This window comes from Odontesthes bonariensis, chromosome 5 (genome assembly GCF_027942865.1).
Source record: "Odontesthes bonariensis isolate fOdoBon6 chromosome 5, fOdoBon6.hap1, whole genome shotgun sequence".
Classification (NCBI taxonomy): domain Eukaryota; kingdom Metazoa; phylum Chordata; class Actinopteri; order Atheriniformes; family Atherinopsidae; genus Odontesthes; species Odontesthes bonariensis.
Genome location: NC_134510.1, coordinates 36,431,775 through 36,456,229, shown reverse-complemented (window position 1 = coordinate 36,456,229; position 24,455 = coordinate 36,431,775). Strand labels below are relative to the sequence as shown.

The following is a 24,455-nucleotide window of genomic DNA, read 5'->3' as shown; positions in this document are numbered from 1 at the left end:
TGGATGAATACTTTTTACTTTTCCTTGAGTCATATTATTCTGAAATAAAGGTACTTTTACTTGAGTATCATTTTTAGCTGCTCTACCCACCTCTGCTCAGGACTAACCGAGCAGACTGTGGGGGAGAGATGGGGTACACCCAGGACAGAGTGCCAGTCCACATGAATAATCTAACATGCCTGTGACTGCAGTGGGAAACAGGAGCACACAGAAAGAAAAGAAAACATAAAAATACTCATATTTAAGCACACAAAGTTCCATCCATGTTGATGAAAAGGAAAAAAGAAAAGATTGGCCCCAAAAAAGTCAAGCGTCTCCTCTGTAAATGTTACCCAGCTAAAACAAGACAACACGACACTCAAAGAACAAGACGTTGAATGATGAGACTTTCAGTCACTGTTACTGAAAACTGAAAAATCTGACAGAGAAGCACCCGCCAACGGTCCAACCGCCACACATTCTGACTGCCGATCACAAGTTTCTTCACACTGCATGAACAGTAGCAGCCAGTGTGGCAGTGATCCAGGATTCTGGACAATCCTTTGTATTTGCCTGAAAAAAAGCCCACAAATAAAAAAAAATCTATCTATGAGGCAGCTCAACATAAATTGCTCTTTTAGAGTTTCATAGGCTGACATTTTCTCGAAGAATAATGAGTAATATGATATCCGAACCTTGATTATTAGGGCTGGGCAACGATTAAAATGTTTAATCTAATTAATCACATGATTTCCCTGATTAATCACGATTAATTGCATTTGTACGCAAAATCCAAAAAATGAATCCAGAAGTAGCGTATAGCTTTTAGCATTTAGTTTTATTTTAAATGTGCTGCCATATGAATGAAAGTGCCATAACATTTGTTGTGCAAACACACTTTTAACATCAGCATCTTTCTGTAGTTTTTATGTAGAAGCCTCGCTCCACTGTCTGTTTCCTTGAATGACTTGCTGCTATCAGTTGTGTGTTTTGCCTTTAAGTGATATTTTAGACTGGAACTACTACGCTGAGAAGACAATTCAACTTGGCAGTGTTTACAGATGACTTTGGTTCTGTCGACTCCGCCGTCTGGAAGAACTTTAACATGAAAATGGCCGAGTAAAAGTTCCGTACCCTTCTCCATGTTTGGTGGATCAGCCGATTACTTTCTTTTCCGGTTCTGCAGCAGACAGCAACAGACTTTTACAAAATAAAAGCCTGTGAGCAACAGACCTTTACAAAATAAAAGCCTGTGAGAAACAGACTTTTACAATAATAAAAGCCTGTGAGCAACAGACCTTTACAAAATAAAAGCCTGTGAGCAACAGACTTTTACAAAATAAAAGCCTGTGAGCAGCAGACTTTTACAAAATAAAAGCCTGTGAGCAGCAGACTATTACAAAATAAAAGCCTGTGAGCAACAGACTTTTACAATAATAAAATAAATAATAAAACAGGGGTGGTCTGTGGTGTAGTGGGTTGAGCAGGCGCCTCATGTACAGAGGCTACAGTCCTCGCTGCAGTTGGCCCCGGTTCAAGTCCCACATCGGTTGGCCCTGTGCTGCATGTCGTTCCCCCTCTCTCTGCCCCCTGCTTCCTGTCTCTCTGAACTTTCCTATCCATTAAAGGCACAAAAGACCCCCCAATTTAAAAAAAGATAAAAAAATAAAACCTGCGTTAATGTGCGATAAAATATTTATTGGCGTTAAATAATTAACGAGTTAACTCGCCCAGCCCTATTGATTATATTGTTAATCATCATTAACGTCGTGTTTTGGGAATCTGAGGTTAACTTTTGTAGCTTGAGAGCTTCCTTCAGAGCTGTCAGTCAGCTGCCAGCAGACTGCTTTTGCCTTTGGCATCAGTGGGAAGTGGAGAGAGTGTGTCTTTCTTTTTCTCTGCAAACACACCTGCAGCAGCTATAAAACAAAGAAATGAAATGTCTAATTTTGGCTTGAACTCGCGTTTATTGTGGGAGACAGTTGATTTTTTCTTTTGGAGCAAAGGGAAGAGAGTACAGCCTTTTCCGATTTACCCGGCTAATGCTTGTCGTAGTGCATTATTTAATGTGCGTGCAATCTTCCCCTCTGTGCAACACAAGAGCCACCAGACATTTAGGGGTTTCTTTCTCAAGTGAAAAGCCTCACTGAGCTTTCAGTTTTGGGTAAAGTGTCGGTCGCTGCCTTAAATGAGTTATATTCCAACAGTTTTTGCTTAATGATGAAACTGCATGTGAGGAAACAACAAAAGCCACAGAAATACAGGGAAAAAAGTGATGTCATCATGCAGGAGATGAGTGCAAACGGGGTGAGGATTACAGTACATTTACAGCACACGTAGAAACGGCTTTGGGTTTTAATTTAAAGTAAACCGATTAACTGATTCCCCAAAAACTAAATAAAAGGAATGAATAAAACGCCCAGTCGGAGAATAAAAATGTGCGTTATCAGTGTTTGTACAGTGTGTTTTTGTTTCTGAGGACATAATCTGCGATGAGACTCAGCCATGCGCACATTTTTCAGCTGGGCTTTCTTTTTAAATAAATAAAACATGTGATGTTAGGATGAGTTGAATTTTAAATACGTAGGTTACAGGGCGACAAAAGTCAAACAGAAAGAAGAACATGTCCTACCTAGACCAGGTGGGGCTCTTGTGCTTTATGTCCAGACTTCTATAGATAGTGTCTCAGAGCCTCCAGCTTACAGCGTGAGACCACCACAGTAGGCTGGAGATGGCTTCAGTCTCAAGTCCACCGAGTGTCCGTATCAGCCTGAAACTTCTGCTGCTCCTTTAAGATTGTGTTACATTCCGTCAAGGATCGCCACTCCAAAAGCGCACAGTGATATTGACGTCTATAAATAACTGTGTGTGTGTCTGCAATCAGCAACCTGCCAGCAAGTATTATGACACAGAGGCGTCGGATAAGCAGGTGACCGACCTCTGGTGGGATTATAAGGCCATGTAAAAGTTCCAGACAGAGAAGTATTGCTCAAAAAGTCATCGCTCAATTCGTCCCAGAAAAAGAGGAATCCAGGGGGGGTGGGGGGGGGGGGTCTCAGACTAAAGCAAAGCAAAGGGAAATATCCCACTACAAAAGCTCAATACAGCAAAAACAATTCTGTGTTGCAAGTGGATAAATGTTTTCCTAAATCAGTCTGTGACCTTTAAATGTTTCCTAGACAGATAATATGAATAAGAGATAAATCGCCTACCTCCACTACCAAGGCACCTGGAAGCAGGGCTCCTTCAGGGTATTTGGATATATTCCAGTAGGTGAATAGAAAAGGGTTTATAGTGATCTAATAAATTTAGGTACAATGCTCCACAAACGTTACATAAAATTATAAATTCTATATATTTTAGTGAATATCTTAAAGACCTAGCAATACTAAAGAGATAAAAAATATCATTGAGTGCAATAAAGTGACCAACAACTCTCAACTGAGCATCACAGACACACACTTGAAGATTATTAGGATTTTTTTTTTCTTATCAACTACAAACAGGTCCAAAGAAAACACACAAGGTTGGAGTGGTGTTGGCTAAGTGACGCGTTGGTGGGTCAGTGTCCTGCTGCACAGGTAAAATCCCCCCAAACTTCAGGCGTTACTTCTCTAAAGTGCTGAATATACTTCTGAGGTGACCCAAAAGTGCCACACTGAAAACAGTGCAGGGTGACAGATATTAAGTAGGCCACTGTTCGTTATCTCGCATCCTTAGATTAATTAGTGAGAGGTATAAGCACGGAGAAACAAACACTCCCTAAACCAGCTGAGTGTTATCATTTCACACTGAGGCACTGTTCGTCCTCCCCCCGCCTCCCTCCGGGAGCAGCAGGCAGCAGCGGTAGTTCCGTGGCGGACAGTCCGGATGAGAGCGCCTCCTCCCCGGCCTCTTCCCGTCCTCTCTCCCCGTTGCCCTCCGGCCCGACCCCGCACTCGCAATCCCGGTGACCGACGGAAGATCCGCTGAGGCCAATTTCTCTCATCTTTTAGATGGGAATGTTTTCTGAGATGCGCTCTTTAGTGCGTGTCCGCCTCGTGCACGTTCAAGATAAACTCAGGAAGGATAAAAAGGGAAACGGGAATTCAACTGCAATCAAAAGCTATGCGTGCGTGCAGGCAGGTGGGGGGAAAGAGCAGCGTGAATGTCCGCCGGTGCAGCCATGTGTATATGTGCGCGTGCATGTCCGAGTCATGTGTGCGTGAAGGAGCGGTGCGATGCGCAATATATCCGGATGGCTGTGAGTGCGCCAAAGGCTAAATAAACGCGCTTAGCTCCGCTGCGCCTTTTTTTTTTCTATGATCGGACTTCTCAAGCGCGTAACCGGCAAGCAAGCCGAATAAATACAGCGATGGCCTCACTTTCCATTAAAGGTAAAAAGATGCGGATGGAAAATAACAAAATATGAGTTGTCAAAAAACAAGCAAAAGCCTCGCGACAAAGTCTACAAACTGCTGTGCGCAATCTGAATGCATCCCAGAAGCTGAGGCGCAGCGAGAAGAGAGAAAACCAGGCGGTGATGAAACTTAGTCCCTCATCTTCCCTCCCACCAAACGGCGGCTCATCCTCAAATAATCCGGATGCTGTAGCATCTCCTTCTGCCGCCTGGACGGAGATGATCCTGCACAGGTGGACAGCTGAGCAGCTTGGGAAGGCAGCGGCAGCAGCGGCGCACTGATGCCTTGCGCTTCGGTCTCTGCCTGCTTCTCTCTCCGCGTATCTCCAGCAGAACAGACAGAGAGGGAGCGGCTAAACGGAGGGAGATGTTCCGGAGGGGTGGGGCTGAATGGATCCCCGCCGGGAACCGGAGGGATTTTAAGCACTCATCACTTTTTTCACCTCAATACTTCTCTCTTTCTTCCTCTCCTTCTCCCCTCCAGCCTCTCAATCATTTCTAGTTACCGGCAACCTTCCGCCGTCACGCAGACACGCGCACGAAAAGCAGTGTGAAGTTCAGTGCCAAGGGCAACTGCGTGGGAAGCACGCAAGCATGTTATTACCCACATATTTTATGTCCTCAAAGACCCACCTCCTCGTTTATTTTAAACACCCACGGGTGTAAATAATGGCCGTTCAACATAAAGAATTACGCTTAAGAATTAAGTTTTATACCCAAAGCCTAACCTGATTTCAAACAACATGCATGTGGTTAGTAATATAAAAATAAGTCCCGTAAATCCATTAAATTACACAAAAAAAGCCTACTTCACTTTGGTTAACATCTAACTTCGTCTGACTGATGCATCAAACACTTTAATGACATCAACATTGATGGAGCTTTGAGCAAACACAGGCAATCAGCACTTCCACAGGGCTAAAGGGGTATATCTCAGATCTGTTTCCATGACAACCGTGGGTTTGAGGCAACTTCTTTAACCACCATGTTATCGTGACACTGTACGGTTGCTGTATCCAACACAACAGAGTGCTCCATCACCGGCGAGCTCTGTGCAAACAGTGGATGGAGTTAAATAAAAATATGTTTCCATCCGGCTAAAAAAGATGATGATGGTTAAACTGAGTTTGTGCTTTGAACTTTGAGCTATACCCTCCATCTCAACCCTGCTTATCTGATCTTTAAACAGTTTTTCCGATTATCAGCGTATGCAGGAACTGTTTCGGGATTCCAACGTGCATTTCAGCTCCTTCACCCCCCCACAGATTCTCTCCTGTTCTCCCATTCTTTCCTTCTTCCTCTCCGGCTCTTTTTCTCCACACAGTCTGTCTGCTCTATAATTATTTCCATGGTTACCATTAAAGATGGCAAGCTAAGCCTGATGTACTATGGTAGTAATTTTGTCCTCTCCTCTCATCTGTCGCCTGTTTCTCTTCTTCTTGTGCTGCCTTGCCACGCGAGTTCCTGCAGCCTTCTCTTATCTTCTTCTTTCCAGCACATTTCTGCTGCTGCATGTGCACTCTGCTTAAAACAACATCTAATTTAGAAGCTTATACGGCTCCAGCGTATGCACAAATACATAAGCATGTAATCCACATGCAAGCAAGTCAGGCATTCAACTTATTCCAGAAGCATTATCAAATCAAATCCAATCAAATCAAATCAAATTAATCTGCACATTTCATGTACAGAACAGTTCAAAGTGCTTCACCTAAAATAAAAGCCTTTCAGCAGGGAGTGTAAAAAGAATATAAAGAGAAACAAATAAAATCATTTAAATGAATTTAAAAACAGGCAACAGTCCTGATAAATTCAAAGATAGCGTGCAGATTTCATGCATAGACACATGAGAAAAGAAATGTCTTTAACCTGGATTTAAAAATGTCTCCATTTGGTGTGAGTTTAATCTCCACTGGCAGTTTGTTCCACTTGTTTGCATTAATCTCGTTATGTTACACTGCTGTAGCTGACAACAGGCACTACAGAAGCTTTAAAGTCACGATGCTGCATGCATACGTTAATCTCTGCATTTTATTGGAGTTAGCATTAACACTTCTTGAACAATGAAGAGAGCAGCAAAGTGGGAGGAATGACATCGGGCTCCATTTCAAAAGTTTGCACCAAACGAACTCCCTTTTGTCTTTTGTTCATTTTCACGCGTTTCCAGATTCCCGGAAACTGTGAGCTCACAAGTTGCTTTTGTGAAACGAGCCCCGGGATTCTTCAGAAAAGGTCTGTTCGCGTTGAAAACACAAACAATGTGCGAGGACTCGCTAAGACGGCCACGAATCGTCAGTGACAAGTTACAAAAACGAGGTCCTTTTGATGAATAGCCCCAGACATGAAAATAAGTTACTACATATTAAAGGAATAATTCCACATTTTAGGAGATAGTTCGGTCCCAGAACGGTTTAGGCCCAAAATACATCTGTGATATGTTCAGAGAATATAAAGCCAGCAGAGCTCTTAGATCCAAGGACTCAGGTCAGCTGGTCCAGTCCAGAGTCCAGACTAAACATGGAGAAGCAGCATTTAGCTGTTATGCTGCAAACAAGTGGAACAAACTGCCAGTGGAGATTAAACTTTCACCAAATGGAGACATTTTTAAATCCAGGTTAAAGACATTTCTGTTCTCATGTGTCTATGCATGAAATCTGCATGATATCTTTGAACTTATCTGGACTGTTGCTTGTTTTTAAATTCATTTAAATTATTTTATATATACTTTATATATATATATATATATACTCTTTATATTCTTTTATGTATTTTTAATGCTTCTTCCACTCCCCACTGCAATGCTTTTATTTTATGTGAAGCACTTTGATCTGTTTTGTACATGAAATGTGCTACACAAATAAACTTGATGTTTTGATACCAAGGACGGCTTTCTGACATATATGTGCCCGAAAGAAAAGTCTAAAAACATCTCCGCCTGAAGAAAACAAAATCTGTCTGCAAACACCTCTGAAACTCTCTAATAAATTCAATATCATGTTTGTTTAATCCATTCAAAGAAGTACTGCACAAACTAAGTATACTTTTGGGCAGGAAGACGTGATCTGTAAAAGTCGCAGCTGGTTGCCTAGCAACCTCAAATTAAATGGAAAGAGTTTAGATGAATAAAACTGTATGGATTTATGATTGAAATTGCGTGTTTACAAATGAAAAAAAATAGTGTATTATGTCTTAATATGTCTTTTTGTCGAATGAAAATGGATTATGTACACAAGGTCATGGCCCATAAATCTGACTGATCATACACGGGCACAAGCCTGACTTCCACTCCCATTTCCAGCCAAGAACTAATGCATGGGTTCTTAATCAATCATTTGAAAATAAAATCACCGAATGCGCTACAATTTATTAGACTGGGCAACGAAAACAACTGTGAAGAAGAAGAAGAAATTCAAAGAATGTTAAACTGAGACATGCAGAGGCGACGTGGGGTCACTGAAATGTGTCGTATTTGGTGTCAGTTCAGGAGTTCTGAAAAGGACAAAAGCACTGAAAAGGTAACGGAGGCTGTTAACTCTGAACTGAGAGAAGAGGACACCAGCAGGAAACCTGCAGAGTGACAAGGTCCTTCAACAACAACAGAGCGGCCGTCCCTGTTTATTCATGCAGCCACTGATCTTTGTGGAGACCGTTTCAGTTCATTTGAAATCTAATTGGGTACTCTAATTAAAAAAGTCTGTGCCTTCTTCATCTGCATTGCTTTAATGTTCCTGACTTCAGAATCAGCCACCAGCAGCAGTTCAAATCAATGCAGCCGCTCTTAATATTTCTAACAATAATGAAATTGCCTCAAACTGTTATCAATCCTTCGAGAAATTATCGGAAAATTTCGCGTGGAACTCGAAACATTTCAATGATTTAAGATGAAAAAGCGTGAAAACAAAGTTTGGGATTGTTATGTAAAGACATGGAAGCGCATCCACATGCATGTGCCAGAATGTGTTGGTGGAAAGCAGAAAAACGGTTCAAGGCAGCAGCAACACAAATGGTGTTGGACTTGGGTGAAATGGATGCTGCTTCAAACATTTCTATTTTTCTGCCTTCTTGAGGTGACCATAACGGCATCTTGTCAGTAAAATATTAAGGTTTTCTTCTTCTATTAGATAGATAGATCGATAGATCGATAGATCGATAGATAGATAGATAGATAGATAGATAGATAGATAGATAGATACTTTGGACTCGAGTCGCTGTTTTGATGACTTGTGACTTGCCAAAAAATAAAAGACTTGAGACTCGACTCGGACTTGGAAGTTAAAGACTCGGCACTTGACTTGACTTGAGACACGAGTGTTAAGCATCTAGCATAACTTCGAACTTAGTTTGTCATTTGAAGATCCATTCTGACCAGTGAGTGCTTGTCAAATTAGCTAATATTAACCTGTTAGCCTAGTCGGTAGTTAGCTAACGTTAGCTTGATATGATACGGGGTGGACAGGTTGGACACATTGGCCAATGATGTTTACTGACAGTTACTTATATCTTTGTCTTTTGACTTTATTAAGATCAGATTCTGCAGGTAAAATTGCAATAATAAGGTGACTTGACTTTGACTTGACTTGCCCAAGAAAAAATTACTTGAGACTTACTTGAGACTTGAAAGCTAAGACTTGGGACTTGAAAGCCAAGACTTGGGACTTACTTGAGACTTGAAAGCTAAGACTTGGGAATTACTTGAGACTAGAAAGCTAAGACTTGGGACTTGAAAGCTAAGACTTGAGACTTGAAAGCTAAGACTTGAGACTTGAAAGCTAAGACTTAGGACTTACTTGAGACTTGAAAGCTAAGACTTGGGACTTGAAAGCCAAGACTTGGGACTTACTTGAGACTTGAAAGCTAAGACTTGGGAATTACTTGAGACTAGAAAGCTAAGACTTGGGACTTGAAAGCTAAGACTTGAGACTTGAAAGCTAAGACTTGAGACTTGAAAGCTAAGACTTAGGACTTACTTGAGACTTGAAAGCTAAGACTTTGGACTTACTTGAGACTTGAAAGCTAAGACTTGAGACTTGAAAGCTAAGACTTGAGACTTGAAAGCTAAGACTTAGGACTTACTTGAGACTTGAAAGCTAAGACTTGGGACTTACTTGAGACTTGAAAGCTAAGACTTGAGACTTGAAAGCTAAGACTTGGGACTTACTTGAGACTTGAAAGCTAAGACTTGAGACTTGAAAGCTAAGACTTGGGACTTACTTGAGACTTGAAAGCTAAGACTTGGGAATTACTTGAGACAAGAAAGCTAAGACTTGAGACTTGAAAGCTAAGACTTGGGACTTACTTGAGACTTGAAAGCTAAGACTTGGGACTAACTTGAGACTTGACAGCTAAGACTTGGGACTTGAAAGCTAAGACTTGAGACTTACTTGAGACTTGAAAGCTAAGACTTGGGACTTGAAAGCTAAGACTTGAGACTTGAAAGCTAAGACTTGAGACTTGAAAGCTAAGACTTGGGACTTACTTGAGACTTGAAAGCTAAGACTTGGGAATTACTTGAGACTTGAAAGCTAAGACTTGGGACTTGAAAGCTAAGACTTGAGACTTGAAAGCTAAGACTTGAGACTTGAAAGCTAAGACTTAGGACTTACTTGAGACTTGAAAGCTAAGACTTGGGACTTAATTGAGACTTGAAAGCTAAGACTTGAGACTTGAAAGCTAAGACTTGGGACTTACTTGAGACTTGAAAGCTAAGACTTGGGACTTACTTGAGACTTGAAAGCTAAGACTTGAGACTTGAAAGCTAAGACTTGGGACTTACTTGAGACTTGAAAGCTAAGACTTGGGACTTACTTGAGACTTGAAAGCTAAGACTTGGGACTAACTTGAGACTTGAAAGCTAAGACTTGGGACTTACTTGAGACTTGAAAGCTAAGACTTGGGACTTACTTGAGACTTGAAAGCTAAGACTTGGGACTTGAAAGCTAAGACTTGAGACTTACTTGAGACTTGAAAGCTAAGACTTGGGACTTGAAAGCTAAGACTTGAGACTTGAAAGCTAAGACTTGAGACTTGAAAGCTAAGACTTAGGACTTACTTGAGACTTGAAAGCTAAGACTTGGGACTTACTTGAGACTTGAAAGCTAAGACTTGGGAATTACTTGAGACTAGAAAGCTAAGACTTGGGACTTGAAAGCTAAGACTTGAGACTTGAAAGCTAAGACTTGAGACTTGAAAGCTAAGACTTAGGACTTACTTGAGACTTGAAAGCTAAGACTTGGGAATTACTTGAGACTAGAAAGCTAAGACTTGGGACTTGAAAGCTAAGACTTGAGACTTGAAAGCTAAGACTTGAGACTTGAAAGCTAAGACTTAGGACTTACTTGGGACTTGAAAGCTAAGACTTGGGACTTGAAAGCTAAGACTTGAGACTTGAAAGCTAAGACTTAGGACTTACTTGAGACTTGAAAGCTAAGACTTGGGACTTAATTGAGACTTGAAAGCTAAGACTTGAGACTTGAAAGCTAAGACTTGAGACTTGAAAGCTAAGACTTGGGACTTGAAAGCTAAGACTTGAGACTTGAAAGCTAAGACTTGGGACTTGAAAGCTAAGACTTGAGACTAGAAAGCTAAGACTTGGGACTTGAAAGCTAAGACTTGAGACTTGAAAGCTAAGACTTGAGACTTGAAAGCTAAGACTTGGGACTTACTTGAGACTTGAAAGCTAAGACTTGAGACTTGAAAGCTAAGACTTGGGACTTACTTGGGACTTGAAAGCTAAGACTTGAGACTTGCACATGTGTGACTTGGTCCCATCTCTGGCAGACATAATAAAGCAATAAAAATGTTTATACAATTCTAAACACTTTAAAAACAATCTAAGAATTTAAAAAACAATTTAAAAAAACAGTTTAAAAATATAAAGTGACCAGTGAAGTAAGATTAGCTTATTCTAATACAACAGATATGCTAAGCCTGATGCAGTGGTGCTCAGCGCCGACTTGATGTGATGCACGATGCTCTCGACCCGATGCAGTCTGGTTAGATATCTCGTCTTGACTTTAAATGGCACAGCAGACCATCACCTTGTCGGATGACATTAAATACTTGTGGGTTCAAGGCAGCTATAATCAAGACTGCTGTGGCACTGCAGTTGCTCCACTCCAGCTGCACCAGCTGAGAACCACCTCTGCGATGACACAACTCTGCCCTGATTGGCTGAAAGCTTCCCTGACACACATGGCCAAGACACAGTTTTCTCCTCAGACCTTCAGATCTGTTATCTTCAGCGCATTTCTTTCATTAAAGGGATGCTATTCTCTTACTGGCAGCTCATAGGGCTTTATCTGTGGACACCTAACACTGTAGTTTGCATCTCTAGCAGGAAAGCTGGAGGAACAGTTCAGTTTTTGCAAAAGAAGGCAGAATATCCTTGTGTTGCCCTAACCTGACACGCAGTGTCTCAACATCCTGGTGGCTTGATTATGAACCCACAGGGAGGCTTTTGAGTTTGTGATGTTTTTTGACCCTTTTGCTTTGCTCGTGCTGGGCACTGTGGCATGTTGAGGCAGCACATTAAGCTAACGATGTGAAGTCAGCAATAAGGTGACTTGACTTTGACTTGACTTGCCCAAGAAAAAAATTACTTGAGACTTACTTGAGACTTGAAAGCTAAGACTTGGGACTTGAAAACTAAGACTTGAGACTTACTTGAGACTTGAAAGCTAAGACTTGGGACTTGAAAACTAAGACTTGAGACTTACTTGAGACTTGAAAGCTAAGACTTGGGACTTACTTGAGACTTGAAAGTTAAGACTTGGGACTTGAAAACTAAGACTTGAGACTTACTTGAGACTTGAAAGCTAAGACTTGGGACTTACTTGAGACTTGAAAGCTAAGACTTGGGACTTACTTGAGACTTGAAAGTTAAGACTTGGGACTTGAAAACTAAGACTTGAGACTTACTTGAGACTTGAAAGCTAAGACTTGGGACTTGAAAACTAAGACTTGAGACTTACTTGAGACTTGAAAGCTAAGACTTGGGACTTGAAAACTAAGACTTGAGACTTACTTGAGACTTGAAAGCTAAGACTTGGGACTTACTTGAGACTTGAAAGTTAAGACTTGGGACTTGAAAACTAAGACTTGAGACTTACTTGAGACTTGAAAGCTAAGACTTGGGACTTACTTGAGACTTGAAAGCTAAGACTTGGGACTTACTTGAGACTTGAAAGTTAAGACTTGGGACTTGAAAACTAAGACTTGAGACTTACTTGAGACTTGAAAGCTAAGACTTGGGACTAACTTGAGACTTGAAAGCTAAGACTTGGGACTTACTTGAGACTTGAAAGTTAAGACTTGAGACTTACTTGAGACTTGAAAGTTAAGACTTGAGACTTACTTGAGACTTGAAAGCTAAGACTTGAGATTTGAAAGCTAAGACTTGGGACTTACTTGGGACTTGAAAGCTAAGACTTGGGACTTACTTGGGACTTGAAAGCTAAGACTTGGGACTTACTTGGGACTTGAAAGCTAAGACTTGGGACTTACTTGAGACTTGAAAGCTAAGACTTGAGACTTGAAAGCTAAGACTTGGGACTTACTTGGGACTTGAAAGCTAAGACTTGAGACTTGCACATGTGTGACTTGGTCCCATCTCTGGCAGACATAATAAAGCAATAAAAATGTTTATACAATTCTAAACACTTTAAAAACAATCTAAGAATTTAAAAAACAATTTAAAAAAACTGTTTAAAAGTATAAAGTGACCAGTGAAGTAAGATTAGCTTATTCTAATACAACAGATATGCTAAGCCTGATGCAGTGGTGCTCAGCGCCGACTTGATGTGATGCACGATGCTCTCGACCCGATGCAGTCTGGTTAGATATCTCGTCTTGACTTTAAATGGCACAGCAGACCATCACCTTGTCGGATGACATTAAATACTTGTGGGTTCAAGGCAGCTATAATCAAGACTGCTGTGGCACTGCAGTTGCTCCACTCCAGCTGCACCAGATGAGAACCACCTCTGCCCTGATTGGCTGAAAGCTTCCCTGACACACATGGCCAAGACACAGTTTTCTCCTCAGACCTTCAGATCTGTTATCTTCAGCGCATTTCTTTCCTTAAAGGGATGCTATTCTCTTACTGGCAGCTCATAGGGCTTTATCTGTGGACACCTAATACTGTAGTTTGCATCTGTAGCAGGAAAGCTGGAGGAACAGTTCAGTTTTTGCAAAAGAAGGCAGAATATCCTTGTGTTGCCCTAACCTGACACGCAGTGTCTCAACATCCTGGTGGCTTGATTATGAACCCACAGGGAGGCTTTTGAGTTTGTGATGTTTTTTGACCCTTTTGCTTTGCTCGTGCTGGGCACTGTGGCATGTTGAGGCAGCACATTAAGCTAACGATGTGAAGTCAGCAGCCGTCAGTTCATAGCCACAGAGCACAGGAAAAATACATTTTCTGTCGTTTTATATCATCTAAACCAGAGATACTCATTTTTGCGGCCCCTCAAGCTTTAATTGGCGGCTCACACTCGCATAGTAGCTTATAACAATATGGTAACAATAGCAATACATTTTTTCAAATAACATACAGTGAATACTGCACAGTATTAAGTATTTTTTTATTAAGTTTGTGCTTTTGTAGTATTAAGTTTTTTTATTAAGTATTAATTAAGGCTTAATGGTGTTTCCTAAAGGGGGCTCTGTTAAACCTGGCAACGCAGCCCGCTTAAATCACCGTCACACTTGACCGCAGAGCAGCTAGCTCCTTTAGCCAGCGCGAGATGCAGGCACGATGGATCGGTTTTTAATCAAAAAGGGAACAAAAACCAAACGAGCACAAAAACCAAACGAAAATCAGCATGAAGACGCCAGAGAGGGAACGAGCAGGCAAACGTTGGGTGTAACGCGAGATGCAGGCACAATGGATTGGTTTTTAATTAAAAAAGGGCAAAAATCTGCACAAAAACCATGCTCATCCTGAATGTCTCACTATGATTACAACAACAAACTACAAATACAACATGAAGAAAGTCAAGGACATGCACGCCAGCTTCCACTCATCCCAGTATTAAGGGAAATGTGGTCTGAATTGAAAATGTATTGGCTGTGCTGTGTCTTTTTTTGTGGGACTTTAGTATGTTGTCGTAAAAGTGGCTCTTCCCTTGATTTTGCTCTGCCAATGTGGCTCTTGTGAAAAAAATAGTGATTATCACTGATTTTAAATTATCATTTTTGTTTCAAGTACATCTTTTAATGCATAAAGCTGTATAAAAGGCAAGGCAGGTTTATCTGTGCAGCACAATTCAACAACAAGGTGATTCAAAGTGCTTTACAGATACATTACAACAGTAGAAATAAAAAGCATGATTTAAATTGTAAACAAAAAAGAAAGAAATAAGAACAACAGATAAAATCAGGAGTTAAAATGTGATTCAGATTTGGAGCTTTATTCAAATGCAGCTGAAAATAGGTGTGTCTTCAAATACACTGAGACTGAAATAAAAGTGAAATAAACAAATAATTGTGATTTTAATCTAATCGTCTGTAACCCGTGTCATAATTTTCTGGTGTACACTTTAGAATAGAATCATTTATAATAGAATAAATGTATAATTATGTATGCGTGGGTTCTCTCCGGGTACTCCAGCTTCCTCCCGCTGCCCAAAAACATGCATGTCAGGTTAATTGGTGACTCTAAATCATCCCCAGGAGTGAGTGTGAGCGTGCGTGGTTGTTTGTCTCCGTGTGGCCCTGTGATGGACTGCCGACCCGTCCAGGGTGTAACCCCGCCCGCCTCTCGCCCAATAGCCGCTGGGATAGGCTACGTTGGCTGAAACACGTCAATTATAAGCTGCTTGTGTCTAAACATTTAATGACCAGTCCAATTATAGTACTTTACTTCAGGTCTAAGGGAAAGATGCGTCAGATATTTCTTCACTAAAGGTCTCACGACAGCCCAAAACAGCCACATTTGACCGTTTAATGTGAAGTTTACACATAGTTTCCATAGGTTGGATAATTAGGTCTGCTGCGTGTACATCTGTAATATGTTATCCTGGTTAATGTCAAGCTGTCACATGGAATCACAACAACAGTGCTACGCATTCATATAAGGCTTGTTCATGTTCGTGACAGGTGTCATGTCATGTTTACGGCACTTTTGTAGGTTTTATAGACATCTCCTCAAATAAAATGTTACTGAAAACTGACAACAGCCCCTGGAGAGAATCAGAAGCACAACAAAAATGTACTAAGAAAACAACAACTTTGTGTACAGATGACACACACTGCCACTGGACACAGTCAGAACAGCTATTTCAGTCTATATGTAAAGTGATGTAGACAGGCTGCTGCCCAAATGTTCTCAAATATTCTTTTTACATAATAGAATAGACTTTTCCTCTATGACAATGACTCAACTGTGTTGATTCTGACCTTGAATTCTGTGCTGAAATTCACTTAAGGTTTGAATTATAGTAAACTCAGAGCTTAGTGTCTTTTTAATGTGACTCTGTAATGTACAGTGCTTTGGAAAAGTATTCATCCCCCCTTGGATTTGTATGTATTTTGTTACATTCCAACCTGTAATTGAAATGTCTTTTATTCTTATCTTATCTTCATGTGCACATGAATCCACCCCCTCTGCTATGAATCCCCTAAAAGGTTCTGGTGCAACCAATTCCCGTGAAAAGTCACGTAATTAGTAGGGCTGGGCGAGTTAATAACTCGTTATTATCGTGTTAACTTGTTAATTATTTAACGCCGATAAATATTTTATTGCGCATTAACGCAGGTTTTATTATTATAAAAGTCTGTTGAACGCATCACATTCACACAGTTACAGCAAACACCACGAAGCATGGAGTAATAAGATAAAGATAAACTAGCAGGTAACATCACCGTTACAGGTGTGAAGCTCACGGAGCTAACCGGCGCTACTTCCTGTTTTACTGGTTTCAACATAAAAGCATTCATATGGCAGCACATTTAAAATAAAACTAAAAGCTAAAAGCTATACACTACTTTTGAATTCATTTTGGGATTTTGCGTACAAATGCGATTAATCATGATTAATCAGGGAAATCATGTGATTAATTAGATTAAAAATTGTAATCATTGCCTAGCCCTAAAATAAATAGACTCTCTCCCATCCATAAAAGGCACAAAAGCCCCCCTGAAAAAATTAAAACTGCGTTAATGCGCGATAACATATTTATCGGTCTTAAATAATTAGCGGCTGAACGCGTTAATAACGTGTTAACTTGCCCAGCACCAAATTTATTTATTTATTATGTCTTATTGTGTTTATTTTAACTGTGCTTTATCAATAAAATGGTTCTGTTAATGAAATGGTGCAAACTCTCAAACAATCCCTTTTAATTTCAGGTTAGGATGCAACAAAACATGAAAAATGCCAAAGGGGGGGGTGAATACTTCTGCAAAGCACTGGAGATTAAAGTCTTTAAATTGTCTGTGTGGCTTTCCCACCCTCTGTACCAGTGGAACTCAGAAAAAAAAGCTTAATAAACCAGTTGTTGATGCAGAAAATCACATTAAAAGACACGTACTATAATCAATACATAATCATTTGGTCTTGCTGTGAGGCTCATGAGATTTCTTTTATAACCCATTTTGTTTTCTGCCGTTCGAAGAATGGCGTCACGCTTACTGATGAGTCGGGTGTGCGAGTGCAACCTTATTTCAGAAATTAATGATTATCATTATAGCAAAGGCTGATTTCTCTTTTCTCTCGTTGGGCTATTTTACTGTTAAATTGGCTGCAGTAACACGACTTCGTGAGACAAAACAAGTCATTTATCATAATATCATAACAATGGACAAATCATCTCAAGGGGAAAAGGTTTTAATTTCGTTTTATTTCTGGGTTTCGGGTGTTTGGAGTCACTGCCACTTGGAAAACTCAGAAAACCAAAGCCTGTTTTCTTCGTTTTGGGCCACCTGAATCTAAAAATATGTCATTTGGTGAGCTGTTGAGGTTTTCAGGGGAAACTTTACAAGGTTTTTTCTCATTATCCAACTTTAATTTCAGATGATGCTTCATTTGCTGTACTTTAGAAGAGCGAAGATTAAATTATTCAGCTTTTGCTGTGAGCATCAAGTATCTCTCACTAGTTTTAAAGCTAACTTATCATGAGAAATAAATGAGCTAATAATGCCTCAACAGTACTTTGTTTAGTGTGTTGTATCCCAACAAGGAAATCTGAAATTCAAATGGCATTATTTTATTATTTTTTAAAAATGCTAACTACAGATGAGAGAAATTTAAGCACTTTTCAAGTATCATTCTAGTGCATGGTCTGAGCTCTCAGATTATTTATTGCATGCTCTCTCATGCCGTAATAGCGAGCTCCAAGGGTTATTAAGTACTACAGATCTCAAAAGAGGGAGACCCTGAGGAAGAGGGGGATGGAGTGCAGAAGAGTGGGTCCCTAAAATGAACTGTTTGAATAGAGGTGTAAATCTACAGATGGAAAAAAAGGAGATTCTGTATCATTTTGTACCGGCAATTGTATGAAAAGGGCATAATATGTCTCCTTTATAGATCACAGTGTTTTTATCACAGGTCATACAACTCGCAGTGGAAATGATCTCATGCTGACATGTCTACCAGACGCCAACCTCCTCTCCGCTGTCAGTCCAAACTCCACCAAGCAATCTGCTCCAATTCCAGCGGAGCTCCTACACCTGCTCGTATCGGCCTCCGTGTTTCAGATGGACAGATAACGGGGGGGTTCTGGCTGACAAGAGAGGAGCGAGCCAGAGGAGCTGTAACAGAAATCACACTGTGACAGCCAGACTCCTGAAGAGTTGCAGGGAAAAAAATGGAGAGATGGGAAAGAGCCGGGTGTCGCATTATAAGAAGCGCAGCTGAGAAAGTCTTGTATTCTACGACGGGATGATCGATGGTTGAACAAGGAGGACGGGACTACACATGTGCTCACCGCCACCTTTCTGGGCCTAATGCCAAGGCGAGAAGACAATGAGGCCCACGATATGCAGGTAGATGTACATGGGCATGTTTCTTCTTCTTCATCTCCATCTGGCCTGGATGTGTGCTCTGATCGACTTAACTGGACAGCGTTTCTCATGGCTTAAACAACTGTTTCAAAGAGCTCAGAAGATGGCACGAGGCAAACAACAATGTATTAAAGGGATAGTTCACCTCTTTTGACATGAAGCTGTATGACATCCCATATCAGCAACATCATTTATGAACATCTTCTTACCCCCTGCTGCATCCTGTGAGCCGAGTTCCAGCCTCGTTTTGGTGTTGATGAAGGTAGTCCTCGGGGTCCCCCCAGAAGAGCTGGAGGAAGTGGCCGGGGACAGGGACATCTGGGTCTCTTTGCTCAAGCTGCTGCCCCCGCGACCCGATCCCCGGACCAGCGGAAGATAATGGATGGATGGATGAAAGTAGTCTGATAGCTAGTTGGCTGGGGTTTAAAAAATAAAGCGTTTTGCTTCTCAACACAATATGCGTTCAAAAGAGTAATACATTTGCATCACAAAATCGTTCATCCAGGAAAAGGTCAGACCTCACAATCGCTTGGCCCTATTTTCTCTCCCTTCATATCACTGCCTGCTGTGCAGACCGAAGTGCAGATCGAGCAGTCCCCTGCTTCCGAGCAGCAAACACCGTAACGGGTGCGGGTGTTGGCAGGCAGCAGGAGGCAGTGATACGAAGGGAGAGAAAATAGTGCCAAGCGATTGTGAGGTCGGACTTTTTCTGAAGAACGATTTTGTGATGCAAATGTATAACTCTTTTGAACACATATTGTTTTGAGAAGCAAAACGCTTTATTTTTTAAACCCCAGCCAACTAGCCGGACTACCTTCATCAACACCAAAACGAGGCTGGAACTCTGCTCACAGGACGCAGCAGGGGGTAAGAAGATGTTCATAAATGATGTTGCTGATATGGGATGTCATACAGCTTCATGTCAAAAGAGGCGAACTATCCCTTTAAATCAGATTTTTCAGAGCAGAGTCCACCATGACTGGACACCAAGCGCGTATTCACATGCACGATGGAGCTGTCTGCTGCATCGGACCTGTTAAAGAGGCAACATTGTCGGGCATGTCCTGCCAAGAAAATGACAAGAAGCTGAGTCTGAGCAGGCTTGATGCAAACAGCATTAACAGATCTATATGACCTATTTGCTTTAGGTCATAGTCTTCATCAGTGCATGAAATCTTTCAGCATCTAGTAAATCTGATTTAGACATCCAGACTTTTACGGTCCTTTTTTACATCACAGCTTTAGATCTGAGTGCAATTATCCATCCTCCCCATCATCTTCATCTCCTTTTAAATCACGACATAATTCCATGTTTGTTCCGAACGGTCTATAAACTCTTAACAAGTTTCTTACGAGTGCTTATAAATATCTTTCAGTCTAACAGTAAATATGCTTATGATGCTGTGATGAACACCTTCAGCTGATCCATCTGCTGTTGGCCCAAGCCTCATCAGAAATGGGCTCCATGGAAGGGTGGCTGTCAGGAAGCCGTTCTTAAGGAAGGGAAACAGGGAGAAAAGGCTGAGCTGTGCCAAAGGACACAAGAAGTGGGCTGAAAATCAGTGGCAGCAGGTCTGATGGAGGGATGAATCCTCCCCAGAGCCCGGAGCTCAACATTACTGAAGCAGTGTGGGATCATGTTGGCAGAGAACGCAACAAAAGGCAGCCCACATCCAAAGAAGAGCTTTGGGATGTCCTTCAAGAAGCCTGCAGAACTATTCCTGAAGACTCCTTAAAGAAAGGACAGAAAGCTGTCTGAGAGGGTTCAGGCTGTGCTGGAGGAGAAAGGAGCTCAGAGCAGATATTCACTTTAAAGCTCCTTAGAACTGTCAAGCGATACTGCACCAATTGACCTTTTATTCTTTTTTGTTTGTTCTCTGCTGCATATGAACTAATGCTTTTCTTTTACAAGGACCGTGACATCAAGCATTGTTGAAAGTCTGAGAGGTGGACCTACAAGTATTAGTCTGTATAAAATTCATGTTCTCCGAGATGGAATTGTTTTCACATTCTTATAGAATAAATTGCTCCATCCACTTAATTGCCTTTTACTTTTTAAGCTGGGAGGGCACTCAGGGAGCACAGCCTCCTCTGAGACAGTTTAATGGAAGTGAACCCAATGAATGGCTTCTTTCTTTGCTCCCAATGTCCATCTAGTTTCGTGAAGTTCAGTCTGGTTGTTTTTCTTCCTGCAGCTGAAGCGTATTTGAAGTGTTCAGTTCAACAGCCATGATAAAAAGGAGTTTAACTTGCTGATTTTACCTGAGATTTAACAAGAAAGAGATTGTTCATCTGTATTATCACGGCTCATTCTCATGATTAATGTATTACATAATTTCTATTTGTATGTATAAAGTTCCTTAAGATGCCATCTGAAGTATCATGTGAACAGTAGTTGAAAGGTTTTCATCATCTTTCCGCCCTAAATTTCATGTGTTCCTGCCATTCTGCAAATAAAAACCCACATTTTCAACCTTTAAAATACTGCCACCTGCCAACGGTGCCCCGTCCGCCCACATAATCACATTAATCACATCTCTGTGGCTCCAGTTTTCTGCTATCCAGTTATTGCAATGTCATTTGTGAGTCATCATACTCGCCAACTGCTGCTGTGCCAGAGGATGCAGAAGAATCTAAAGAGATGATGATGATGAAAATTCAAAAAAGCAAAATCAATGCTGAGGTAGGAGAGAACGATCTTCCCAAAGAAGCCTTTTTCTACAGCGTGAAACTGACTGCTAAGTAGATATCATGGGTACATCAGACGCTATCTGATGCTTTCAAAATAAACCCAAGTACTTTTTGTGTGTTTATGTCAGTCACATCATCTGTGGTGTGTCCTGGCTGACTGATTTTATCAAAGCAGAGAATTATTCAAGCCATCAAGTTAGATTCTCATTAGAGAAGAGGATGGAAATGGACCACATCAACCACACAAGCTGTTTTTGTTGCACTTTTAGAAGGTATGAATTAGAAAAGCCAACTACAAATGGTTGAAATTGAAAAAAAGGTTTTTTGCGTGTATCGATGTCGATATTGATATGATGAACATAAGACGAATGAAAACGAATCATCTCTGACCTGGCAAAGATTAAGCCACCTCTATGTAGGCTGGTTCATTCGCTTTAAACTGGTCAACAGAAACATAGGCTGTGTTCGAAACCGCATACTTCTCCTACTACTCATACTGACTTTTTTCCCGGATGCATATTAGATTCTCCAAAATGTTGGGCATGCATCATGAGGTTACTACTCATACTCAAACTACCCAAGATGCAACGTAACTTGACGTTGCCGATCGTCATTTCCTGTCAAAACGGCAGTTTCAAGCTAGCTACAACAAGGGTAGGTTCACTTCCTGTTTACAAAACAAAAGCACTGATTGTATCCTCATGGCTTTCCCTATGATAAAAGGCAACAGGTATTTTATTTTGTGAAAATAACCGGAAGTGCGTTAGCTCACTGCAGCTAGCTTTAGTAGCGCCGAATTCGTGGGAACAAAATTTTTGTCAGGTTTTCAACACGTTGGGGATCTAAACGACTACTTTCTCACCTGAAAATGTTTCAAATGTTGCTAAAGTTTACAGAGTTTAGAGCTTAAGTGAAATCAGCTTCAGGCCGGCTGATTTCGGCTCGGGCAGGAGCGAAATGCATTGTGGGTAAACGCTCTGCATACTGTCTGATCGATGAGTATGCCGTTTGCAAATATGTAGTATGTGGTTTCGAACACAGCCATATTCTCATTCTTTTCTGCAGCTTTTCTGCAGCTTGATTTGCTTTGCTTGTTAATGTAAACACTTCAAAAGAACAAGAACAGATTGTTCAAAATAACTTTCATGGCCAACGGTGACACACCAACAAGACATTGGAGGATTTGTCATTTCCTCCAAACACAGACAAAAACACAGAACTTCCGACTTCTCACTACCATATGCTAAACATGCACGACAACATGAGCATATTGTTGGCTTTGTCACATCCACCTACACGTATACATGGTGGAAACAACGCGAAGGAACGCTGCTCTGCATGCTGTAAAAGACGAGACTCAGACCAACTGTTTTTGCCTCTCTGATGATGTCATGAGAGTTTTACTGATGCCACAACACAGCCAGATAAGGATGCGACCACATAAACAGGTGAGGCCTATCAGGCAGATACCGTACATAACGGTTTACATCATGCAGGCAGAGATTACTGCAGAAACGAGCAGTAAACTGTCGTTTCTGTGAAGCTGAGCAGCTTAAACATACACAAACATGCACACGCTCACACGAAGGCACATCTTACTCCAGGGTGAAGCGGACTGTGTGCATCAGCACAGAGAAGCACTGAGCCTCGAGGTGACAACGAGTCACAGAGCCGATGTTGGCCTGACAACAGCGGTAGAATTCATGCTTTCCGCCTTCTAATTTCTGCTCTTTTTCTCTCTAATAATTCCTTCTCCTCGTTTCCACCACTTGCCCCTCTCCTCCCAATCGACCGTGTGCAGATATTCAATTATTGGGTTGTCGAGTGCAAACTGAAGAGCTTAAGCTTACCACACATTTATACACATTGTATGGACACGCACACAGATCACTGGGGAGGAGAGTGGAAACCAATGTGCACATTGAGTAGTTTCACACAGCAACAGGAGTAAATGGATGAAAAGATCTCAGCTAGTCTACCAGAGCTTAGCTGTGCATTTTCTATAAAGCTTTTCCCTAAACAACTGCAAAAAAAGGAGGTATTTCGGTCATTATGACTCATGATTTATTGCTAATATCCATGTCTGCAGTTATTAGGAGGGAATAGAAACTGTGTATGTGAGTATGGATTTTCATTAATTCCAAATACTGCAATCATGATTAAACAAACAACACTTTCATATTTGTGCTTCCTTAAAGACACAGTCAATGAAAAATAGTTCTTGTATAATTCTTACAGATGTTTGCTTTATTGAAATCTTAAACTCAAGAGCGTTTACAAAAAAGATCATCCATGACTAGAAACCAACTAGAAATAATGCCCTTGATGCAGAACAGGAAGTGTGTTATCTCTCTCCTATTCTTGGCTGTTTGCTTCATATTTGCTCCACTGTGATCCTAACTAAAGAATCGTAAGAGTTACGTCCAGTCGCGTCAGCATTTTAAACAAGTAGCTTTGCTAGAGTCTGTATGGATATTGGGAATTACGTGCAATTCAAAGTGTAATTATCATAGTTTTATTTAGTTTTTAGTTATCGTATCTTGTATATTGTATCATATCTTACTGCAGTGTATTATATCGTATCGTATCGTATGTAGTGTATTGTATCGTATCGTATTGCAGTGTATCATATCGTATGTAGTATATCGTAACGTATGTAGTGTATTGTATCGTATCGAATGTAATTTTTCGTATCGTATCGTAAGTAGTGTTTCGTATCGTATATATTGCAGTGTATCGTATCGTATTTAGTGTAATGCATCGTATTGTATTGCATCGTATTGTATCATATTGCATTGTATCGTATCGTATGTAGTATATTGTATCGTATTGTATGTAGTCTATTGTATTGTATCGTATTGCAGTGTATCAAATCGTATGTAGTATATCGTATCGTATGTAGTGTATTGTATCATATCGTATGTAGTGTATCGTATCGTATTTAGTATATTGTATCATATTGTATGTAGTCTATTGTACCGTATTGCAGTGTATCATATCGTATGTAGTATATCGTATCGTAAGTAGTGTTTCGTATCGTATATATTGCGGTGTATCGTATCATATTTAGTGTTATGCATCGTATTGTATTGCAGTGTATTGTATTGTCGTATGTAGTGTATCGTATCCAGTGGCGGCTGCTGACTTTTAAAAAAGGGGAAGCCCGTATTACGCATTCAGGGTTGTAGTGGCTCGTGCCATATCAAAGCAGAGGATAGCAAAGTTAAAAAGAATTAGTTATAACATAGCTGTGTCTAGTATGAAAAGTATGCCCAGCAAATACACAGAAAGAAGGTATAGACTTTGAAAATTCACACAGCAAGGCCAAAATCAAGTATGATCGAATCTAAGGCCTGTAAATGGCTGGATCTGTGGCTGGATCAGA

General features: G+C 40.8%; 1 protein-coding gene across 6 annotated transcripts in view; it reads right to left on the bottom strand.

Moving 5' to 3' along the window:
* syngap1b (synaptic Ras GTPase activating protein 1b) overlaps window positions 1–24,455 on the bottom strand; it is a 230,972-nt gene that overhangs the window by 89,044 nt on the left and 117,473 nt on the right. The window contains exon 1 of one of the 6 annotated variants that reach the window (XM_075466268.1): window positions 2,612–4,762. The exons of the other annotated variants lie outside the window; for them this stretch is intronic. The gene's annotated coding sequence lies outside the window, so the exon portion shown is untranslated. Of the gene's footprint in view, window positions 1–2,611; window positions 4,763–24,455 lie in introns of those variants that run through there. 6 annotated transcript variants of the gene reach the window in all.